Source organism: Pinus tabuliformis, chromosome X, assembly GCF_031772625.1.
Source record: "Pinus tabuliformis cultivar Carrire ecotype Pingquan chromosome X, CPIR1, whole genome shotgun sequence".
Classification (NCBI taxonomy): domain Eukaryota; kingdom Viridiplantae; phylum Streptophyta; class Pinopsida; order Pinales; family Pinaceae; genus Pinus; species Pinus tabuliformis.
Window position 1 is genome coordinate 14,170,313 of NC_142308.1, and position 11,208 is coordinate 14,181,520.

Below are 11,208 nucleotides of genomic sequence, written 5' to 3' on the forward strand. Positions count from 1 at the left end.
AATTTAAAGTGTTTACTTTGTAGATTACTATTTTGTGAGATAGTTATATAGTAATTTTTAATAATATTATTTATATTTATATAATTTTCACATCTTAGTGTAGAGACCCTGTTATGTCTCTACTTGAATATTGAAGCTGTTAGAATCTCACAATTATATTTTTTTCTTCTTGATGTAATGGTTTTGGCTATATAATCCAAGCTTTCTGAAATATAAATAATAGTTTCATTTAAATACGAAGTTTTGAAATATATTTCTTATGAATATGTCATTATTAGTCCTTGCAAGGGAGGATGGTAGCAATCAATTTGTCTTTTGACCATTATTAGTTTAGCATTCACTAATGTAAATTATAATGTTTAACTTTGAAAAAAAAATATTTATTTTTCAATGTTATTAAAAAACTATTTTTGAACATTTAACTAGCCAATTTATCTTAAAGATCTCAATGTACCCTTTGCATGCAATGCCATGTGATAACTGTCTCACATGTTTTGACATAATTTCTAGCTATATTTGCAATATCCATGCCATAATATCTTTCACAGCAGCAAAACTACCCAAAATATAAATCCTTGAAAATAACTCATATTTAGGTAAATAACATATTTACCATTAGTTATTGTCCATCATAATTTATGCAAGTCTTTGCCTAAAAAATGTATAGGAATAAAATATGAATAAATAAACTCACCATGACTTATTGCCCACTGTTATTTATGTGTTCTTCATTAGCAAAAATGTAAATGTATAGACTTATTAGTGGTTACTAACCACCAAAATGTATGCAAGTCTGCAATTAATTTCTCCACTTCATATATCAATTTATGTGTAAAGGCTTTACTATAGCAATGGATTTGCCTATTAACAATTATTATTAGTTTAGATGAACTGAGTTTCCATGTACATCTTAACATGTATGTGTGTGTTCACATGCAATAACTCAGTCTAAAAATGTATAATTTTTAATATCTCTCTCTCTATATATATATATATATATATATATATATATATATATATATATATATATATATATACAAATGCATTCATGTGCGATTTGTTTCTACTATATAAATAAATTAAAAAGCCAAGAGTATCTTTTTGAAGAGGACTCGTAAATGAAGATGGTGGTATTTTTCATTTAGCCCCTTCGAAAATGTCCAAAAAAATTCCAAGCATAATGTTTAAAAGAAATTAGGTGAAAAATATCATATGAATTGGAAAATATCAAACTCTTATGCCATTAGATAAAGGATTCCTTCATGAATTCAACATGATCAATGGTGCCACCTAATAGCAAATAATGTCTTAAGTCTTCCAAGTTACAAAATGGTGTTGTAGAGAAATCTACAAAAGGGGATCTAAAACTCTATTTTTTAGGCCCTCAATAGCTTGAACAAGCACTTAAGAAGCTCATCGAGTGCTTCATGTAAAATTTTAAATAGCTTGATCAAGGGATTAAGAGTTGAATTTTCATTCATAGAAAAATAATAGAGAACGTTCATTCATGGGAAAATAACACAACATGGAAATTAGACAACAATTGACAAAAAACATGGGAAATTGGAGAATTCGATCTCGGAAAGGAGTGCAAGTGCCAAACAAAGAGGAAGGGCGAGAAAAAACTAGAGACAGGATGAAGAATAGACCATAAATATTGAGAGAACAAGAAGATTATCCAATTCAACAAATTCATGCAAATACATGTAATTCGTTGTATCACTTCTCATATTACCTACCCCATATTGTAGGTAATAGGAAATATGATTCAAGACAAGAAAAAAATGGAGAATGAAATAACAACACTAAGATAAAATAAGTAGTGAAAGTAATACCACGTAGTTAAAAATTCAGATGCAACAAAAACTAAAGAAAAATCTCTTGGTGTGATTATTGATTCATTGCAAATCAGAAACCACTTGAAATTATGCAAATTGTAAACCACCTTCGAATTTTAATAGCTTAGGGTAACCCACAAAAACTAAGGATGTGATTCAACCAAAGAAAATCTTTACATTTCCATATATTAATTATATAAATGACAATCCATGCAATATTTACAAGAGATATTAATAAAAGGATTGTCACATAGGTGTTCCAAAACCTATAAACATTAGTTTGATTGAAGCTCAATATCCGTGTAGGAGTTAAAATAGAGAACTTAAGGTGTCAAGGTCTAGAAGGAGCAAGAGTATCCCTCCTTCCAATGTGCATCTTGAGAAGATATTCTTTTCTAAACATATAACAATGTTAAATATTCGTGACATCCATTATCATAACATAATGGTTCCTTGAATCCTAAATGATGATCCCCATCTTTGAAAACCTCACAAGTTTCTTCTTTGAATCCTCATGAAGGTTATGTGAATTTGTAAGAAAGCATGTTTTTTAAAGACATACAAAGTGTAATGTAGATTCGTGCTTGCACAATAAGGAGTCCATTATTGTATATTTCTTTTTCTCTCTCATGAAATCCTCTTGGCCCTTCAATTTGGTAATCACTAGCTTGATTTTTCAGGAATCTCCCATTCTCTCAAGTTCAAAATAATTCTCCATATCATTAAGTTAGTAATAATTCCCTCAATATGTATTCAAATTTCCTATATAAGAATAAACTTTAATTTCTATTATTCTTTAGTTCAACAACCTTGCAAATTATTTTACATATCTTCTTCATCAAGTTTGTTATCTTCATCCTCTTCTCATTTTTGAGTCACTCTCTTCGAATTCTTTATATTTTTATTTACTCTGTAATTCTTCTAATTTTATTCCGAACACCTATTATTTTTTAATCACTTTTCCATTTCCTTCTCTTCTAATAATCCATTTTACTTAGCATTAGATTTTAATTAAAAGGTTTGGTGAATGTGATATATGAACAAAAATATAATACCACCCTTGTTGTATGGATCACTTTTATTTTTGGATTTGTATAGTCTTTTGAAGAAATGAAGAATCCTTGCTGAGAAGAACTAATTTTGAAAAAGGTCGAGTACTTCAATTGGTAAATGTGACTTCTTGCGTGAAACCAAACAAAGATTCAAACCTATTCAGTAGTAAAATTATGGGGGTATTAAACAATAGATCACCTTTATCACACACTCTTCAATCTTATGCTCAAATGGTTAAAGTTTTCTAATTCTTAAACATGTGTTGTGGGGGGTGGGTGGGAGTGAAGAGATATTATTGCTTGTGGGACTAGATTACTTAGGAAATAGGTATATTGACTTTACAACTATTTTACAAATTGCATACCTTCAACTAGTTTGCAAATTTCTTATCATTTACATAAAGTTGGATTACAAACAAATACTAAGTAAACATTTTATAACAATCAAACGAACTTTATAACCTGACTAAAATGATTATACACTCTTTTCATGACAATAACTCAAACGACATATAATATGAAAAGGTACTATTGAACAATTTTCTTTTTTATAGAAACATTTCAAATTTTGAGGAAAAATTACCCGTACAAATTATAAGATTTTAATCCTTTTAATATACTTTTGGTCTCTAATAACATTTTATAAAATAATTTTAGTTTACTCCTTTAAATATAATTTTAGTCTCTAATAACCTTTTATGAAATAATTTTTAACTTTTCATAAAAATGTTTGACAATTTTGGACATAATGTTTTAACCAAGATTCTTCATTACGATTCTTGAAATATTATAATTTTCCACTTGGCAAATACATCAATCCATAGTGACAAGTTCATTTTTTTAAATATTTGGATGGTAGTTATAAAGAAAGACATCAAACCATATTTTTGATGTTAGCTATAAGCAGTCTTGAATGATATGGTGCACTCATTCTATCCATGTGTCTGCTTCTCTATTGGGTGTTCTCAATTGTGACATTTCTTGAAGTTAAATCATGATTTATGCATAAGCAACAAATTTGAGCTATTTCAATGGCTTGGTTTAATGAAATTTATTTTTGCAGGGGCCAGTTAAAGATTCATTTCCCAATTGTTGTTTTTCCAACCCTTCTTAGTCCCACAATTCCTATAAATCTAGTATTCCCACTTTGTTGTTTCAAATACATTTTCCTTTCAAAATATTCTACTAATTTCTGATCCAAAGCGATTGGATATTTGGATACATGTATTTTTCTTGCAACTTTTTCAACACTCCTTCAACAACCTTTTCGAGGAGACGCTGCTCGTCACTGAACAATATTTAGAGTACAATTACTAGTCATAAATGCAACAATCCAACAAATTAAAGCTAAAAATAATAGCGAGAGTTGGAGTTCTTAACCATTATAAGTATCTATGTTGAAAACGTTTATGTTTGCAACATTAGAAAAATAATAGAGAATGTTCATTCTTGGGAAAATAATACAACGTGGAAATTACACAAAAATTCACAAAAAACATGGGGAATTGGAGAATTTGATCTTGAAAAGGAGAGAAAGTGCTAAATACAGAGGAAGGGAGAGAAAAATATAGAGATAGGATGAATAAAAGATGACAAAGATTGAGAGAACAAGAAGATAATCGAATCAGCAAATTCATGCAAATACATGTAATTCTTTACATCACTTCTCATATTACCTACTCCATATTGTAGGGGAAATATGATTCAAGACAACAAAAAATGGAGAATGAAATAACAAAACTAAGATAAAATAAGTAGTGAAAGTAATACCGCGTAGTTAAAACTTGAGATGCAACAAAAATTAAAGAAAGACCTCTTGGTGTAATTAATGGTTCATTGCAAATCAGAAACCACTTGAATTCATGCAAATTGTAAACCACCTTTGAATTTTAATAGCTGAGGGTAACCCACAAAAACTAAGGATGTGATTCAACCAAACAAAATCATTACATTTCCATATATTATTTACATAAATTACAATTCATGGAAATATTTACAAGAGATTAGCAAAAAGGATTGTCACATAGGTGTTCCAAAACCTATAAAAATTAGTTTGATTGAAGCTCAATATTCGTGTAGGAGTTAAAATAGAGAATTTAAGGTGTCAAGATCTAGAAGGAGCAAGAGTATCCCTCCTTCATATGTGCATGTTGAGAACATATTCTTTGTTAAACATATAACAATGTTAAATATTCTTGACATCCATTATCATAACATAATGTTTCCTTGAATCCTAACTGATGATCTCTACCTTTGAAAACCTCACAAGTTTCTTCTTTGAATCCTCATGAAGGTTATGTGAATTTGTTAGAGAGCATGTTTTTTAAAGACATATAAAGTGTAATGTAGATTCATTCTTGCACAATAAGGAGTCCATTATTTCATATCACTATAATGCTCCACAGAAGGCTCATGATTAATCAACATTAAATTCATATATTATAAATGAAAAATAAATAAATTAGCAGGCATGTATTGATGTGTTGACGGTGTTGGACCCACCAACATGTTAAGGGGATCTCCCCAGTAAGAAGTCCCAATTAGACCTCACACTATTTGGTGTGGGAGTCCTAGTAGTGGGTCGTATGGTAATGCCTTGACCACGATTTCGCACAAAGGCAAGCAAGATAACTCTGTTAGTAGCAAGGGTGTGGATGTTGCAGTGAGTCAAGGAAGGTGCATGAGAGGTTCTAACACCACTGGGTTGAGATGAGTGCACCCCTTAGCAACCTGTAACAGTACTTGGATGGGAAGGGAACACACGAGCAAAGATGCATAACAATCTAGAAATCAAGTCAGATGGAAATCCAAAGTGATGGTTAAACCAATCAACACATTTCAGAAAGATTCATACATGCTCATACAAAATAGTCCATACATGCTAGTTTAAGAAAGCAAATACATATGCCATTTAGAGTAAACAAGACAGCTAGAATACAATACAACATATGCATGAAACGTGCTGGCTCTTATTATATAAAGAAGTGTAAGTTCCAATCATACAATACATCCATGTACACCCGCTAGCCCCAACAGTGGAACATTACAGCCACATTCGCCTACTCCTCCAAAGATATGTACTAGCTCCGTGCAGTGGAGAAGCCAAGGCATGTTACAATATTGTCCAAGCTCTCTCCAAGATAGTCTTATCGGAAGCTTGGCTGACCAAAAGCCTCTACAATGAGTTATGAGGTTCTATTTATAGCAAAGGGTGGGGTGACCCTTGACATTCCCCTTTGTGATAGTTCATCTACCCTCATGACTCTTCATCTACTCTATGATTGTTACATCCAACTATCGACACTTGACTTACACTTGATATGACGTTACATTACAATGCACATGTACTCATGTGAGACAACATAGCTTGACCAAGCCATGCAAGACATCACTGACACTCGATCCGTTGTGACAAGAACAACTCTTTGACATGCTTGTGATGACAAAGGTAGTGAGTTGATGCCAAGCTTGGTTGTCCGTGATGGTGTGCATGCACCCCATGGTGACATCTTGTTGAAGCGAACTTTTGCCTCCATTGCAACCGGTGCATTGGTTCAGCTCCTTCATCCAACTCATCTACTAACATGCACATGGTCTTCTTGGGTGCAGCTGAACTGGCAAAACACTGATGCACAGTGTCCATGTTGATTTTCAAGTGTGTTTTGGTGATCATGCGCCTGAATTTGTCGAAGTACATGTTCAGCTCCAGTTAGACTTGCTTCTTGTCTTCGCCTTGGTGATTGTGCTGAATGGGTTGGATCGCATGTGTGCGCACAATGACATGCATGCTGTTGAATCCCTTGCATGCGATCAACAACACTTCTCACTATGTCTACTCCGTGCCAGCTGCTGGGATGGATCTTTAACATCTACGGGTGTAGCTTCATCCGTGAGTGCATGTTGCGCCCACTGTTGTTCCTATTCCTACTGCAACTCATTCATCTGTCTATGCAGCTTCGCTTTCTTCCCTGAGTTGTTGCTTCAACACAAGAAACTCCTTATTTTTTCCACTCTCTGTCTTCACGCGATCTTCATGTCGCATCGTTACCTCAAACCTGAGTCTCCAAATTTTCTTTCATCATCAGTGGATCTTCTTGGGCTCGCAACTTTGTTCCACCTCTGTGTTGTCAATAACCTTCCTCTTGCATTCATTGTATTCGAAATGCTGACTTCAGCTATTGTTCATGATGTTGCTCGTTGTGATGTTGCTGCTATCATATCTTGATGTCCTTATCTACAAACAACTTGATGTATTCGTGAGTAGGCAAGCTCATAGACATTTGATCGACTGCACCTCCAGGTTTTCTTTGGACGGTGTCTTTGACACTTCTCTCTTGGTAACCATTGTACCTACACTGCTGAGAGGTAGATGAACACCTGCAATATTTGGAGACATGGCAACACTCATGGCAAGAAATATGTCAGTCGAAAACCAAAATGAACTTGGGAACTGACTTGCAACATACCTGTGTGACTCATCATGAACGTTGCGCAATTTCAGTCAGGAGGTCGGGAGACTGACTACCAAGACTGCACGAGGCACAATCTAGGCTACTGGGTGACTGACTGACTATTGGAACTGCACAATGCACTGTCCAGTCTAGCTGCTGACTATTGTAATTGTGCAATAAACAATCTTAGCTGGCAATGGTTGCAGACTCAGTGATTGCATTGCACAATTTTCTAGGCCAACAGTCACTGTCCCTCAAAAATGTGCAAAACAATCGTAGATGATAGTGCCTGGGAAGAAATGCACATTTATGGAGAGGAAGATAGAGCCTTCCTTCCCCAGATTACATAATGTTATCTCAGTGAAGGCATTTTTCTGCTTAATCAATCAGTGACTTGATTTTATTTTCCTTTAAGGTGCTTCATCTCGAAGTTGAATCCACTCATAAAAGCGTTCCACCTGGCTTGACAAGCATTTAAACTATACTGATTAAAAAAAATTGTTAAACTACTATGATCAATTAACATCAAAAACTTCTTTCCTAGAAGGTAGTGTTGCCACATTTTAAGTGCGTGTACTATTGCGGTTATTTCCAGATCGTAAGTAGAGTAACGTTTCTCATAGTCCTTCAACTTACGTGATTCATACGCTATGAACTTCCCTTCTTGAGTCAAAACACCACCAGCCCCCTCTTTACTTGCATATGTGCATACCATGAATGACTTTTCCGGATCTGCTACTTTTAGCACTGGTGCAGTGGTGAGTAACTGTTTTAACTGGTCAAAACTTTGCTGGCAATATGCTGTCCAATTAAAGGTACGTCCGTTTTTTTGTAGCAAGCTCATAGGAAAATATATTTTTGAAAATTCGATAATATCCTGCCAAACCCAAAAAGGACCTAATGTCTGCAACTTTTTTCGGAGTTGTCCATTCCATAATAGTCTTGGTCTTTTCTAGATCTACCGCTATACCTTCAGCTGATATAACATGGACCAAATATTGAATCTTGTCCTTGTAAAAATTTCACTTGCTATACTTGGCATACAGTTGATTGTCTCGCAAAATATGCAAAACCATTCTCAAGTGTTTTTTGTGCTCTTCCTGATGTTTTGAGATCAATAAAAATCAGTACAAACTTATCTAGGAAGGGCTGAAATATGTTGTGCATCAAGCTCATGAATGTGGTTGGGGTGTTTGTAAGGCTGAAAGGCAGTACTACGAACTGTCGTATTGAGTTCAGAAGGCAGTTTTACAAATGTCTTCATCCTTAATTCGGATTTGGTGATAGCAGACCTTGGATCAACTTTTGAGAATACGTTGGCCCCTTGCACTTGGTCAAATAAGTCATCAATTCGAGGTAAAGGATGCTTATTTTTTACGGTAAGTTTATTTAGTTGTCGATAGTCAATGCATAGTCTTAAGGTCTCGCCCTTTTCTTTGACAAACAACACAGGGGCTCCCCAAGGTGATACACTGGGGCAAATGTACCCTTTATCACGAAGTTCTTGAAGCTACATTTTGAGTTCTATTAATTCTAGGACACTCATACGATAAGGATTTTTGGAAACAGGCGTTGCTCCAGGCATTAGTTCAATGGTAAAGTCAATATCATGTCTAGGTGGAAATCTAGGAATGGATTCTGGAAATACATCCTCAAAGTCCTGAATTACAAGGATACTTTCTAATGAAGTCATTTTGTTTTTGTCATTAGAGTACCCAACTTGGACAACATAAATTTGGCAGTCTTTCCTTATGCATTTTCCTAGCTAATTGGCAGTAATAGGGCGCAATTTCAGACTTTTATTGATTCCTTGAATTTCTTTTCTTTTCCTTGATTCAGTAAGGTACCTTACAGATTTCTCCTTACAGTCTACCAGGGACCAACATCCTTCCAACCAGTTCATACCAATTAATACATCATACAAACCTAAGGGCAGTATTTTTAAGTTAACATGGATGGACTGTCCTGAAATTTTTATTAGATAGTTTTCTGGTTTTGCAGACACCTTTCTCTTAGATCCTTTGGCTAATTGGACCAGCCATGATTTCTTAAATCTGTTGCTTGGCAGCCGACATTTCTCAATTATTTTGGGGCTAATATAACTTAGGCTAGCACCTGGATTAGATAAAATAGAAACAGGTTGATCAGCAATCATACCTTCACATTCAATCATGGTAGGCTGGTATTCTGCTTGGTGATCATCCAGAGCGACATTAATTATGGGCATACTTCTTGCTATATATTCAACGGTGGAGGCTTCCTACATATTGGAGAGTTGTTCCGTCTGAGCTCTCTGCGGGCAATTCTTATAATAATGAGACTCCCCACATCCTCAGAATTACAAAGGTTGTTTTGATCGTTGATCAGTTGCAGGTTTACTGATGCCCTCTGACTATTTACTTTCGGTGTATGCTAGAAATTTGGGTGTATTTCTGCTAAACTTCGCAAAGGTTCTTTGCTGATTATTTCGACCATTTATTGTTTTCTGGTGTCTGTTTGGGGGTATACTCTTCATTCTTCTGCCTGAAGTTCCCTTGGGTGCTTCACTTTTCTACTTCATCTACTAGTAACATATACGGGCTTTTCGTACCATGTCATCCATTGTTCTAGGATAATCAACTTCTAATTTCTCTTTCATGAAGTTTGGCAGACTGTTAATAAATCACTGAATTTTGGATTTTTCCTCTTGCATGTATGGGACATATCATAACAAGGGGGTGAACCGCTTCATATATTCGTCCATGGTCAAGGTCCCCAACCTTAGCTCATGGAACTCCTTGGCTTTTTTGTCATAATAAAGCTCAATCAAGTATTTGTCCTTAAATTTTTTTTGGAATTCTTGCCATGTCACTGGTCCTTCATCAATCTTTCTCATTGTTTTAATCTCCTCCCACCAAAGAGTGGCCTTTCCCCATAACTGGTAAACTCCCAATCGTTCTTTGAGTTTGTCTGTATATTCATAAATATGGAAATATTTACCCATGTCGATCAACCATGCTTCAGCAGCCTCTTCTGATTCTCCCTCGAACAGTGATGGTTTTATTTTTTTTAACTCACCTTGTAATTTTATCTTCTGCCTTTTGTTCTTTCTTTGATTTGAAACGTTATCAAAACACCCCTCTTCATCCTCCTTATGTCCCTCTGTTGATTCTGCATTTTCTTCACCATGATGGGCTGTTGGGTTTTTTTCCCTATCCCCCATACTGGGATCAGGTCCTCACTAATTCTGACGATCAGATAAGATTTTTAGAATTTTTTGCCTGTTCCTGCCTTAGATGTTCATTGTCTATCCTTAAATTCATCATTTCTACACGCAACTATTGCATAGTTTCCAACAAGGCAACGTTGGCTTGCCGAGATTATTCTCCTAGCTGTATCCAAATATCTGGAATTGTCTCCACATAAGGCACCTCTGACTGGTTTGACACTCTAGGATCCCTCTGCATCCTGTACCTTGATGTGGATTGTAGCCTCTAATTCTTTCTTTCTCTATGTTCACAGTTTCCAAACTCAGTGGTTTATAATAATAAAAATTTTGAGCTTAATTTTAACATACAATTTTTATCCCAGACGTCTCAGTGTTTGAGCCTGGGCTCTGATACCATCTGTAACACATAACCCTACAATAATATGCAATAATAATAAAAAATTTACATTAGTAGTTAACTGTTCCTACCATAATATAACACTACGAAACTATGTAGCCTTTGGCACATTTGACTATGGTAAGGTTCGACATTAAATGATGGTTAATATGATATGAAATAAACTGGAATGCATTGCCGACGAATTTAAAGTGTTGGGAATCCTCCCTCATCATAAGCTGACTTGGAAAACCTCACTTGTACGTATGATGAATGATTATAT